At 47.6% G+C, this 14,165-nt stretch overlaps 1 non-coding gene across 1 annotated transcript; it reads right to left on the bottom strand.

The window, feature by feature from the left end:
- Positions 1–8,265: 8,265 nt before the first annotated feature.
- Positions 8,266–8,372, bottom strand: LOC120668189. The gene has a single exon (XR_005672288.1). It is a non-coding gene; the product is annotated as a small nucleolar RNA R71 (small nucleolar RNA).
- Between the last annotated feature and the right edge of the window lie 5,793 nt (positions 8,373–14,165).

Genomic DNA, 14,165 nt, shown 5'->3' with positions numbered 1-14,165 from the left:
AGCCCCCATACGCCCCTAGCTCGCCCAGATGAGTTCGCCGTAGCGCACGCTAGCTCCCTGACCCGAACCCGCGTCGAATCAAGCCCCGCAGTGCCTTTTGCCGAACTCCGGCGAGGTCGCCACCGCGAAACAGAGAACTCCGGCGACCCGCGCCGCCGCCGTCGCCCGCGAAGCAGCCCAGCCGCCCGATCTGAAGTCTACGACCGAGATTAGATCGGAGCCGCATTAGATCTCGGCCGCCAGATCCAGATCCAAGCGCCCAGATCCAAACTTACCGCTTCAGCCGGGCTCTTTTGCATAAGAGACCCTGGAGTTTTCTTTAATAAACCCGCGGTCCTGATCCATTCAAAAGTATTTACGCAGAGGTCCTGTTTTATTCACTTAAGCCCCTGATCTTTCTAAATATCGAACCCGCGGTCCAGAGTTGTAGTTTTTGCACGTTGGACCCTAGATCTTTAGTTTAATTATGTTTTAGCCCTCGGTTTTAGCAGAAAAGTCCCTGGAACTTCAGTTTTCTTACAAATAAGCCCCTAGAACTTGTTTTAGGCCTAGTTTACGCGTTTTAGCTCCGTTTTTAGCGTTCTTTATGTCCACGCGATCGTTGTAACGAGTAGAACAGTATTAGAGTAGTTTAGTGTGCTGTTTTTATGTATTGATGTACTGTTTCTTAGTTTTTGTTAATGTTTGTTTGTATGCTTATTTTCGTGCATTGTTTTGGCCATGTGTTCGTGAGTAGACGTTGATCCATCTGAGGAGCCCCAGTACCAGTACCCGGAGCAGCCGTCTTTCGAGCACTTTGAGCAGCAGCAGGAGCAGTACGAGGAAGGCAAGTATAACATGAACAACCTATCACTTTAAATACATTTTTCATACTGCATTTTAATATTGTATGCCTTTAAGGATTTCCTAGCCAGTTTATATCCTTTATATATATCCTTGGGTTGCATTATGGTTAGTTGTGCTAGGTTGCTGCGCTATAACACACTTTGGTCCTTTTTAATTAATTTGATTAATGGTTTACTTGAACTTAATTCTGAGAGTGGCACTCTGTGTGGCTTGAGTGGCTCACGTCTCGTTAAAATTGGCTTTTGTTAGAAATATGGTTTAGGGGGCCAGCACGGTGCTTAGTGCTTGGTTGGCCACTCTCCATAAGGACCGGTTCATAGAGCGACAACCTGGGACAACAGCGCTACCACAAGGCTAGAATGGGATAGACTTGGCGTAATAACTAGATCTTTTTGGTTTGGAGTAACTTACCTGCGGGGCAAGAGTAGTAAGCTTCAATGGTCCCTGCTCCTCCGGCTTGGTCTGTGCTTGGATTGCGCTCCTGTGCTTGTACCCCCGGAGGTGGGCCCCATCGTCGCCGACCTAACTCTCGCGGTTACGCCTTACCAACGAGATTCTTTTTAAAGGCCTCGTAGTGAGTCACTGGCCATCTCACCTAAGGAAGTGTGATGAACAACTGGCGTAGCTCACGACTTGTGGGTAAAGATGTGCAACCTCTGCAGAGTGTAAAACTGGTATACTAGCCGTGCTCACGGTTATGAGCGGCCCAGATCCTCCTTTTGATTAGTGAAGTTATCTCCTTCCGACGAGGGAGGTGCTTCTCGGGGTTACCTTGGTGGTTTGGTCTTGGTTTGGTTCTTAGTAGTAGTATGATTAAATCTGATTAATTACTATGTAACTGGGTTAATGGTAACTCATCAACTCATAGTAAATAGCTTTAATAAAATTTTGCCAACACTTAAAAGCTAATGCAGTTGAGTCAGCCAGCCTAGAGCCTCATAGTTTGTGTTATACTTGTTGAGTACAAGTTGTGTACTCATTCTTGCCTCTTCTCTACTTTTTCCTCTTGGCTACGCTACTGCTGCTCAGTTCCTGCCGACACGAGGGAGTTCGTCCAGCGCTACCAGGACTACGAGGACTTTTAGGTGCTTCGTCTCCCAGTCGACGTCCCTGTGGCGCCCTGCTTCAGCTTTGGAGAGCTTTTACCGTATTTTGTACTTCGCTTCCGCTGTATCAGACATTTTGTCATTATTGTAATAAATAACATTCGTATTCGCTTTATTATGTCTTTTTACGTGATATGTGCTATGATATACTGTTCATTCTATTGTATATACGTGTGACTTGATCCTGGCACGTATATGATTGCTCGGTTTATGTTCTTTTATAAACCGGGTGTTACAAACACCATATTATCCCCAAACAAGTGGTCAGGCAGAGACGTCTAATAAGCAAATCAAGAACATCCTGCAGAAGACGGTCAATGCCATAGGGAAGGGTTGGAAAAGCAAATTACTCGAGGCACTATGGGCTTATCGAATGGCTTACAAAACGCTGATTGGTATGACACCGTATCAACTAGTTTATGCCAAGACTTGCCATTTGCCAGTTGAACTCGAGTATTAGTCCCATTGGGCAATCAAGAGGTGGAACATGGACCTCCAATCAACCGGAATCAAGCGACAAATCCGACTAGCGGAATTGGATGAATGGAGGGTGAAGGCCTACCACAACTCTTAACTCTACAAAGAACGAACAAAAAGATGGCATGATAAGCGTATCAAGATCAAATAGTTCAAAGTGGGAGATAAGGTACTCCTTTTCGACTCTCGTGTTCGTCTGTTTGGTCATGGTAAGCTTAGAAGCAAGTGGGAAGGCCCCTTTTTAGTGCTCAACGCCGCTGACCACGGCGCTATAACCCTCCAGGACGATGATGGGAATGTTTTCAAGGCCAATGGCCAGAGATTGAAAATATTCCTGGAGCCCGAAATTCCCGAGCTCAAAGAAGTAGATGTCTATGAGCTATCCGAGATAGAATATCCATCTACGGTCGTCGCCATACCTAAAACGTGCCTTATCTTAGGATAGATCCTTCTTTTCTCTTTCCCCCTATTCTTTCTTTCCTTTTCTGGACCAAGACACCAAAATACCCGAGAAAGGATGGAATGAGGAGAAGCACCCAGAAGACCAGAGCCCACACCTGACAAGGTGGGGCCGGCCGGCCTACCCAAGGCCGGCCGGCCTGGCTCCGAGCCCGTTCGGCCTCATCCTCTCGTGCAACATTCACCTCAGCGCAAAAGTTCTGTTCCTCGATGTTCGGAGCACGATGAGTTGATGTAAACTGAAAGGCTCCCTCTTCTTCCTCATTCCACAACCTTCCACCAGATCTCATTCCGAGTTTCGTACCTTTCTCCGAGATCACCACCATGGCCTCGCAATCTTCCCCAAAAACACCGAAATCCGAGACCATGGACACACCCACTCCTAGAGCACCCTCCAAGTCCAACCAAACTCGTGCATCATTGAGCAGCGTCAGGATTCTGGAACCAGTGGTGATCGCCGCGTTCCCTCCATCGCTGCTGGCTGGCCAGGGACGCCAACCCCAGGCCGGCTGGCCGGCCTCACCCCGAGGCCGCTCGTCTCCCGGTTTGGTAGAGAGCTCCGTTTAGGGCCCGGGATCAGGGGCCCTCGTGCGTTCCCATGTGTGCAGCCCGACACGACCTACCATAGGGGTTCTTTCCCTAGGAAGGTTGTGACGAAGCGCGCGGGAACGTCGTTGGGAGCGGCGCATGTTGCGCAAGTTGCTGCACTCCAGATGGTGCAGCAGGACTTGTCCACGTACTCCCCTGAGTACTCTCCCGCCAGTCCTAGCCTGCCACGCCACCGCGTGTCTGGGGCCAAGGTTGGCAGGCGGACGGTGCTCACTCCTCCACTGGATTGCAGTGGTACAGATCTCCCGCTGGGTTCGGTGCACCGCCATATCCGGCCACCACCGATCCATGGACCGCTAGAGGTCCACGCTTACACTGACTCCGATGACGAGGAGGAGGAGGAGGAGCCCAACGACATTGCTTCGCTCTGCGAGTAGCTCGCCGCTCTCCAGCTACGCCTCAACAATATGGATGAGCGCGTAGCTGAAATGGAGATTGACAGGATGGAGTTAGGGGATAGGGTCGACACCCTCCGTAAGGTAGTTTGTTCCAAGATCAAACGCCTTGCGAAGACGACCGGGAATGAGGATCTCTCTAGATCCCCGGATCCCAAGTAGGTGTTAGGTCTAGATGAGTCTTAGGTTTAGATTGGGTGCTTTATTTCCCTTCACTCCTTTGTTTTGTTTATTTTGTAATCAGCAGCACCCCCATCTTTGCTTTGAATAAAATAAAAATCAAGTTTATTCCTCCTTGTGTTTTTGTGGTTGGTGCACATGAGTTCCAACCAAACCCCTGCTCTCATGTGTTGTTTAGTGCGCAGCAATTTGAATGAGGAGGGTGAACTCAACATTCCAGAGAAATTCAGACGAATTCCGAGAGAAAATCAAGCCGGGCGGCTTAAACCAGGCCGGCAGGCCTGAGATTTTTGAAAACTCACCAAGACAACTTCCCTGGAGTAGAACATACCGAGCCTGAACCTATGCAAAAAGGTCACGGAGATTGGCCACAGGTCCAGGCCGGCCGGCCTCTCCTAGGCCGGCCGGCCCCACCTGTCGGCCGTTCACCGGCCCCCTTCACGTGCTGATGGTTTGGTACCTCTACTCCCTGGTCCTTCCTGGTCTCGTCCATATTCATTCAAAATCATGCTAATTAAATTCAAATAAAATGCTTGAATGAAATGGCTAGGAAGAGTTGAAATATTTTCACGAACATGGTTTTGCTAAGTTTTATTTCTTATGCTAGTACCGAATTGCCTCTGGAACTCATGTTAGGATCGCTTGATCGTTTGCTTATTGCGCTCTATGACATAATGACATGAAGTTGTGCTAGCTCTTGACTCAAGGTCTTGGAAGTTTTTATTTCGAAAAACGCAAAACCAGGCAAGCTCTTATGCTCAACTTTACCGTACCGATACCCATTCTAGAGCCATACTTACAAATTCCAAACCTATAGCTATCCTCTGCATTGTGAGCTTGCTCAAACTTAGTGCATCCAAAGAAGTTTAGATTGATTCATCTTCTTGGGTCATTCATGTACACGCCCATCATCCCAAAGTCCATGAGATAGTGGTTGCACAACGGCACTGCACTCCCTTGAAAAGAAAGAAAAGCATGAATGACATTCATGTGTCTCAAAAAAAAAGAAGAAGAAGGGGAAGGTGTAAGGTGCTAGACACAAAACCACTATAGACTTATATCTTCATTTCTCACTTGACCCATGAGATGAGCATTTGGGCTACTAAGAGACACTAGGTTTGATCTTGCAATATAAATGTTGAGGGTTTGCGGCATCATTCACTTAGCTCCACATACTCGTATACAGAACAACTTCTGGAAGAGCCAATAAGGTTGTGAACAAAAATCGAGTGAATGAGTGATCTGAGCAAAAGTATGCCTTGAATTTATTTAAAAACAAAAATCTTCCAAGTACTGCAAAACAGGAGCTAGTCATGACCTTTGTTGAATTATTCTGGAGACCAATAGGTGAGCGTGAAGGCGTTAGCCACCCGAAATCCAAGGTATGAAAGGAAAGCTTTGAAATAACTCTTATGCATACCTGAGTTCGTGAACCCTGGACTTTGCTTGATCCTCAGGATCTTTATCGACTCCTTTTGCTCGGGACGAGCAAAGTCCAGGTGTGGGGGTGCGTTAGCGATCGATTTCGATGATTTTTACCGCCAACATTCCTTCGGATTTCATGCTTTTAGAACTATGTTGTTATAATTTTCACTAACATTAACAAGTTCCATGAGTTTTGGTGAGTATTTGAATCTAGGAACAACATGTACGAAAATGAGCCGAAATGGGGTGAATCCCAGGCTGGCTGGCCTACCCCTGTGAAGCTTCATTGTGCAACTTTGTGACCCATGGCCCGGAGCACATAATCAAGTCTACCCAAAGGTGCTTCAGGAAAAATTCACAAGTCAAGACCGAAAGGCTTGAACTAAGTTAAGTTGGGCCCAAATCCAATGACAACCCAAAGATTCAGGACCCAAACCAACTTCAGGAGCAATGTGGATCCTGTGAGCAACATGCTAGAGGGATGGAGGCCCGAGCCGAGGCAGAGCCAGGCCGACCGGCCTAGGAGAGACCGGCTGGCCTCTAACTACCTCCATTGGAGCCACGCAACCGCCACCGACCTCAGGAGGGAATCAAGACTGTCCACGCGAAGGCAGTGGCTAGATGGCCACATCTCCAGGCCGGCCGGCTTAGGGGAGGCCTGCAGCTTGTTGACGGTCGTTAAGTGCGAAATATGACCATCAACTATACACAGAAAAGAAGGAAAACTATGCCTCTTACTTGCATATTTGTATCACTAGCCTAGCTCCACAATTATTTTTGAAGATTTATGTTTTCAGGAGCACAAGTCTGGAATAAGAAGAAAACACGAAGAATACGCAGACAAAGTCGCAGAAGATCGCGTACTGTGTAACACATGCAAAAGAGGCCCACAAACAAGACCAAACCGACCAACGAAGCCCCAGCACCGACGTATCACACAAGGGCCCACCAGGCAGTGTACCAGAGAAGGGCGGTGGCCAGAGGCAGTGAGGTGGGGCCGGCCGACCACATGGGTCGGCCGAACCTGGCCCACCTCCCATCCAGGTGCGTCTTGGCAGGAAGATTGTTCTGATCCACTAGAGGTCGGTTGCTGATGTTTCCATATGAGGGGATGGCGGGAACCGACCTATCTAAGCTATAAAAGGGGCCTCCCTCCGCACACTCCACACACACCACTTAAGGCCTCTCTCTCACACTCTCTTGTGACTTGTACTCATTAGGGTAGTGGAGCTAGGCTAGCACTTCATCTCCTTAGCGAATCCAGTCGTCCTCGGGGTCGGCGAGTAATCCTCGGCTTCTGGTATGGCTTTGTATTCCGACTTTCGTTATGCTATTCATTCTGAGTTCGTTCTTGGTTATCTTGCTATGTTCGTAGCTTGCTTAGCCTTGATCTGTGCTTTATCAAGTTATACTAGTTGCTAGCTTAGACAAGATGATCTGGGTAAGGATATCGGTTCGTTGTGCTATCGGGCTTACCTTAGCATCTTACCTGTCCATCCGAAGGGTGGGGGACCTGGGGGTGCTAGGGTAGTGACCTCATATGCGGGCATGGTGCCTGGGTATGCGGGATTCTTCGGATATGATGGTGCTCCACGGTGTAACTGGGGTAGACCGTAGGTGGTGACAGCCCTGTCACTCCACCGGCAAGCTGCTTCTCGGTTAGCGTACTCCCCGATGTTTGGGTATCGTGTAGGAGTTCATGCAAAGATGAAATGGGACTAGATGTTCTCCAGTGCGGGTCATTCTCCCCGATGTCCCTAATTTCCCGGCACCTGCAGCTCTAAGTATGTGACTAACGTAACTTATCTGCTAACATGAATAGTATACTAGGATATGTGCCTATGCTCCCACTAACCTTAGGTGTCCTTGTTTATTCTTTATTCATGAGAGTTGGCTGTTTTGTGTGTGTCACATTACCTCTGATTATTTTTTATTTATCACTTACTCCTGTGTAGTCAGTAGACTGCACCTTACTTCATAAGTGTCATGGTTATGGAACTAGTAAATATCTTTACACAACCTAGCCATCCCATGGAAAATATAAATAACGATACCCTGAATACTTCCGGGTGAAATGCTACAACAGTATATCCGTGTGCTTGCTAGAAACTAACCCCTCCTAGTGGCGATGCTAAGAAATGCCAACAAGAATTTCTGGCGCCGTTGCCGGTGATGGCACTAGGTGTAAAGATTTTACTAAGCACATAAACATGGCAATATGAGTAAGAGGTAGCTACTGCTTATACAGGCTAATGTGTTTATCTTTTTGTTTTCTCCTGATTGGATGAAAACAGGGTAGTGTATGTCTGGTTTCTCCTTGCCGATAAACATCATTGAAAATCCCGAGAAGCTTGTGAGAAGGGTCCGACCTCGCGTCGTCCCTCCTCTGTTCTCGCAGTCGACAAACGAGCCAGCTTTCCAAGCACCATCAACAATCACCGAACCCATGGCTGAGAAGACTCTCCGCGACTTCTCCATCCCCTCAGCTGCCAACGTGGCAACTGGACCCAATGTTGATGTTGGGGATGTGAACTTTAAGCTGAAGTCCAGCCTCATTAACATGGTGCAGGCTATCCCATTCTGTGGCAAGCCAAATGACCGTAACCATATGGGGCGTTATGGCTGACGCCATCAGGCTCCGCCTATTTCCTTTCTCCCTCCTGGGGAAGGCAAAACAGTGGTTTTATCAGAACAAAGAAGCCGTCAGCATGTGGGACAAATGTTCCACGGCATTCCTCGCCAAATTCTTTCCATTGGGCAAAACAAATGCCCTACGTGGGAGAATTTCAAGTTTCCAGCAGACAGGGATAGAATCCATCCCAAAAGCTTGAGAGAGACTCCAAGAATACATACTCGCCTGTCCTCATCATGGGATAGACGAGTGGCTCGTGCTTCAAAGCTTCTACAACGGGCTAATGACAACATCCAGAGCCCATCTCGATGCTGCTGCTGGAGGAGCCTATCTGGACCTTACAATTGCCAAGGCCACGGCCTTGATTGAAAAGATGGTCTCCAACCAGGGCTGGAACGAGGAATGTTCCCAGCCCCGAACCAAAGGCAGAATGCATACCGTCAAGAAGACGGACATGCTCGCCACCAAGCTGGACCTCCTACTAAAGAAACTCAATGAAGGGAACCGGCAACAGATGCATATTCCCGTCCATGCCATGAACTTGTACTTTACGTGCGAGTTTTGTGGTGACGGTGGACACTCGGGGAATGACTGCCCCGAGACCCGAGAAGACGCAACCTACATCAACAACAACAACACCGGGTTCCGTCCACAAGGAGGCCAGGGGTGGGGTCAAGCACGCCCACCATTCCAAGGAGGAGGTAACAATTTCAACTCAAATTTCAATTCGAATTTCAATTTGAACCAACCCTCCTTGAGAGATCTAGTCTTTGGCCAAGCTAAAATAAACGAATCTTTAAACACGAAGTTGCTACCAACGATAAAATTTTAGAAGGTATAAATGCCAAAGTTGAAACTCTTTCTTCTGCTCTTAAAATCAACTAAGTTTCAACAAAATGATAGAAACACAACTTGCGCAAATCGCTGCTATTGTTCCAGTCTCTGAGACTGGGAAGATTCCGGGGCAACCCGAATCTCCTGTTGAGACTGCAAATTTGGTGTCTACCGGGTGTGGCAACCTTCCCCAGCAGACCTCTCGAACTAACCATGCAGGCAGGTACAATCCCCTGAAGAATGACACTTGGGATGGCCTGGTAGAAGCAATTCAAGAAGATCCAGGGGTCCCCATGATCAGCTGCTCAATCTTCGATCAATACTGTGAGCATGCACTCTGTGACCTAGGGGCCTGTGTCAACATTATGCCCATGGTAATTTACGAAAAACTCTTATACCCTGCTCTCTCCATATATGTGTGTGCAGCTCGCAGACTCTACAATCCGGTATCCTGAAGGGATAGCCAAGAACGTCTTGGTCCGCGTGCGAGATTCCTTCGTCCTTGCAGAATTTGTAGTGACAGATATAGAAGGCGACCTCGGAATCGAGCTCATCCTTGGTCCACCATTCCCAAGGGCCACCAGAGCAAGGATAGATGTAGGAAGAGGAGAAATCCACTTCTGCATCAGAAAAGAGGTCATATTATTCAGATTCAAACAAAGGGAAGAGCAGCGCATCCTGAACCGACAGGATGACAAAGGGCAGGCACTTTGGGATACACCAGAATCCCCACCATCAGGACCTAGGACCACACGATCAAAGAGAAGACGTGCAAAGAAAATGTGGCGTAAGGTCGCAAGCTCATCCTCGTCCAATTCTCCAGGATGAGTCGAACAGTGGTAATCAAAGCAGGAGAAAGGTCCCGATCGTCAGACTCAAAACAACGAGCCGTTGCCGAAGGTAAATCTGTACGTATCTCATATTTACTTTTCACCATTTTGCTTTTCTCGATTTTTTCGATTTTTCCCACTGCATATTTGAATTTTCAAAACACTCATGCATGCTAGAAGCTTTTCTAGCACTTTTCTTTCTTTCACAAAAATCCAAAAATATTTCCCAGCATGAAAATCCTTTGAAAAATAATTTTGAACATCTTTCGAGACAAAGTTTGGCCGGGCACTGAAGTTTTCAAAACATAGAACTGTTGGAGGACATCTGGGCCCAGGATGTCAGCCAGGTTCCCCACAGGGGGGCCGGCCGAACCCTAGGGTCGGCCGACCCCACCTATCAGCTTTCTCCAATGACTACTAGTCGTTATGCCCATCTTCTAGCCATTGTGCCCGGGCATTCTCTCTTTAAATAGAGGCCGAGAAGTGGGTGTTGATCTCTCACACTCAACTCTCATTCACTCACTCCCTCTTAAACTCTCTCAAACTTTGCTCTCGGATTTTCATTGTATTTTTGCTCAAGATTTGAATTCAAGAAACCTCTCTCTCTCCCTCATTTCTTTGCTGAAAGAAAGGAGGAGCAACTCGTGGGTAAGAACATTCATTTCAGTTTCACTAACGTAACCTGTTTCGACATGCACGTGTTTTTGTTCCATCATGAAGGCCTTAGGGCAGAAGGTTTCCGGTGCATTCAAGAAGATGACGGGTGGAAGTTCATCCCATTCTCGGGGTGGCTCAAGCTCGTACACACCCGAACCTACACCTACCCCAAGCACGATGGACTACGAGGAAGAAGAACAATATGAAGAGATGCAAGCCGAACCACAAGCTGAGGTCAGAGATTGATGCGGAAGATGCCCCATACCTCGACTTGCAGAATGATCGTGAACGACAAGGTTATGCCATCCTCAAAAACAGAAGCTTCGTCCACACCCGAGCATTGGATCCGGACCTCCTCATCAAGACAGGTATGTATGAAGACTTCTCTAACGTTTGGCATGCAATTGGATGGGATAACTTTTGTGACACTTTAGGTGTCTATCCATTAAATCAAAGTTTAATGTGTGAACTTTGTGTTTATTATTGTTTGATAGCTAAAAATTTGCAATGCAAAGTAGGGGTATTTTGGTAATTATGAAAAATTTCAAGTCCCCCTTTACAAAAGTCTTGACTTAGGAAGTATTTTCCAACTTTGTAAAGGGCTTTCATGCAAACGTGCTATTAATAATTATTTTGGTAGCCTTATTGCATTTTAGCCCAAAAATATTGAAATTTTACTATTAAAAGTATTTTTCCTTAATGGAATAAAGTTTATTTGAATTTTTGGAAATATCTTCAAATCCTTTGATCTAGTGAAAATTTGCATAACATGAAAGTTGCAGATCTTGAAAAGTTGAACAACTTTCATGTTGGGCCCTTTTTCATTTGAGCCCTAGATCAGTGGGAAATTTTAGTTTTCAGTTAAGCCCCTAGACTTTTTGAAATTTGCAGACCAGTCCTCCACTCCATCTCCTACCTCATGCCTTCTCGGAGTCCTGGCGGCGCCGCCCCCGCCGCCGGTTTCCTCGCCCACCGACCACACCCGCCGCCGAATAATGCGCCAATAAGCTTCCTTGACTCCCCTTGGACCCACTCCTTCCCTTGCTGATGCATATCCCTTCCTCCACGAAGCGCAGCGCCACCCGCCGCCCCTGTTTCGAACTCCGGCGAGCTCAACCGCCGTGGATTTGGACTCCCGAGCCGCCTCGCCGCCTCCACGCTGTAACAACCGGTTTATAAAAGGACATAAACCGAGCAATCATATACGTGCCAGGATCAAGTCACATGTATATACAACAGAATGAACAATATATCATAGCACATATCACGTAAAAAGATATAATAAAGCGAGTACGAATGTTATTTATTACATTAATGACAAAATGTCTGATACAGAGTATGCGGAAGAGTAAAACATATACGATAACTCTCGGCAGAAGCTGAGCAGGGCGCCACAGGGACGTCGACTGGGAGATGAACGCCTAGAAGTCCTTGTACTCCTGGTAGCTCTGGGTGAACTCCCTCGCGTCGGCAGGAACTGAGCAGTAGTAGAGTATCCCCAAGAGGAAAAAGAGTAGAGTAGGCAAGAGTGAGTACACAACTTGTACTCAACAAGTATAACACAAACTATGAGGCTCTAAGGTTGGCTGACTCAACTGCATTAGCTTTTAATCTTGGCAAAGTTTTATAAAAGCTATTTACTACAAGTTGATGTATTACCATACCCCAGTTACATAGTAATTAATCAAAATCAATTATGATACTACTGAGAACCAAACCAAACCACCAAGGTAACCCCACTAATCAAAAGGAGGATCTGGGCTGCTCATGACCATGAGCACGGCTAGTATACCAGTTTTACACTCTGCAGAGGTTGCACATCTTTACCCACAAGTCGTGGGCTATGCTAGTTGTTCATCACACTTCCTTAGGTGAGATGGCTAGCAAGCACACTACGAGGCCTTTACAAAGAATCTCGTTGGTAAGGAGTAACCGCGAGGGTGGATCGGCGACTATGGAGCAGGTCTAGTGGGCGTCAAGACACAGGTACTGCAGACCAAGCATAGACAAGGCCACTCAGTACGAGGGCCATAGAAGCTTACCTCCCCTGCCCCACAGGTAAGTTACTTCAAACCAAAAAGACCTAATTATTACGCCAAGACCGTCCCATTCCAGTCTTGTGGTTGCGCGGTTGTCCCAGGTTGTCGCTCTAATGACGTACGGTCCATATGGAGAGTAGCTAGCACAAAACACAGTGCGAGCCCCCTAAACCAAGTTTCTAGAAAAACCAATTTTAAACAAGACGTGAGCCACTTAAACGGGCCACTCCCAGAATTAAGTTGCATATACCATTAATCAAATTAATTAAAAAGGACCAAGTGTGTTATAGCGCGGCACCTAGCACAACTAACCAAAATGCAACCCAAGGTAAATATATAAAGGATAAATGTGGCTAGGAAATCCTTATAGCCATACAGTATTAAAATACAGTATGAAATTGTATTTAAAATTGATAGGTGGTGTTCATGTTATACTTGACTTCCTCAAACTGCTCCTACTGCTGCTCAAACTGATCTGAAGATGGATGCTGCTCCGGGTACTGGTACTGGGGCTCCTCAGATGGATCAACGTCTACTCACGAACACATGGCCAAAAACAATACATAATATAAACATACATGCAAACAAAAGTAAAAACTAAGAAACAGTACAACAATACATAAAAACAACGAATAGAACTAAGTTAGAACTATTCTACACATTACAACGATCGTGTGAACATAAAGAACGCCTAAAACGGAGTTAAAACGCGAAAACTAGGCCTAAAACAAGATCCAGAGACTTATCTGCAAGAAAAACTGAGCTACAGGGTGTTCTGGGCAAAAACCGAGGGCCTAAACATAATTAAACCTTAGTTCTAGGGTCTAACATGCAAAAACACCAAGGCTGGACGGCGGTTTCTAATACTGGAAAGCGCAGGGGCCTAAGTGCTAAAAACAGGGCCAAACTGGAAATACTTTTGAACAGACTTGGACCGCGGGTTGATTCTGAGAAAACTCAGGGGCTCTTTAACAAATTTGCCAGGCCGAACCGGTATCTACGCGCGTGGGCCGTTGGATCTTGATCTAGTGGCTCGGAACGGATGGGATCTGGATCTAATCTGATCCGTTGGCCACGGATCGGATGGTTCTAGAAGAAAGGGCGCGTAGGCGGCGGCGCGAGTCGCCGGAATTGAGGTTTCTGCGGCGGCGCTCGTCGGGGACTCACTGGAGTTCGCCATATCAGCGTTCCAGGGGTAGATTCGATCAGGCTTTGGGTCAGGGAGGATCTACGCGTCATGCGTGATCCACCCATGGCATTAGCTGGGATCGGTGTGGCTCAGGGGTGTGGATGCGACGGTGGCGGCGGCTCTGGGCATCGTGAACCCGCCGGCGTGCGGCGTTCGGACCGTGCCGGTGCTGTGGCGTGGGTGCAAGAGTTTCTGTGAGCGTGCTTAGTGCTAGGGCTAACCCGAGCGAGGGTTGGGCGTGCAGGCGGGGTGCTGCAGAGGCTTTGCCATGGCAGAGCCATGGCGCACGCGGTGGCGGAGAACCGGTGACCGGTGTTCTAGCATCTAGGGCGTGCCATGGGCCAGGCTAACTAGAGCAAACGGAAAAGGGGTTCGGGGATGTGCTCACCGAGGCTTGGATTCAAGCAGGGAGGCAGTGCAGGGGCGTCAGCGGTGAAGTCCTGCGGTGGCGCACGGCGAAGCTCGGTGACGGGGTCGTTGCAGGGCG

This window comes from Panicum virgatum, chromosome 3N, assembly GCF_016808335.1.
Source record: "Panicum virgatum strain AP13 chromosome 3N, P.virgatum_v5, whole genome shotgun sequence".
In the NCBI taxonomy this organism is placed as follows: domain Eukaryota; kingdom Viridiplantae; phylum Streptophyta; class Magnoliopsida; order Poales; family Poaceae; genus Panicum; species Panicum virgatum.
This window is presented reverse-complemented; position numbering and strand designations above follow the sequence as displayed.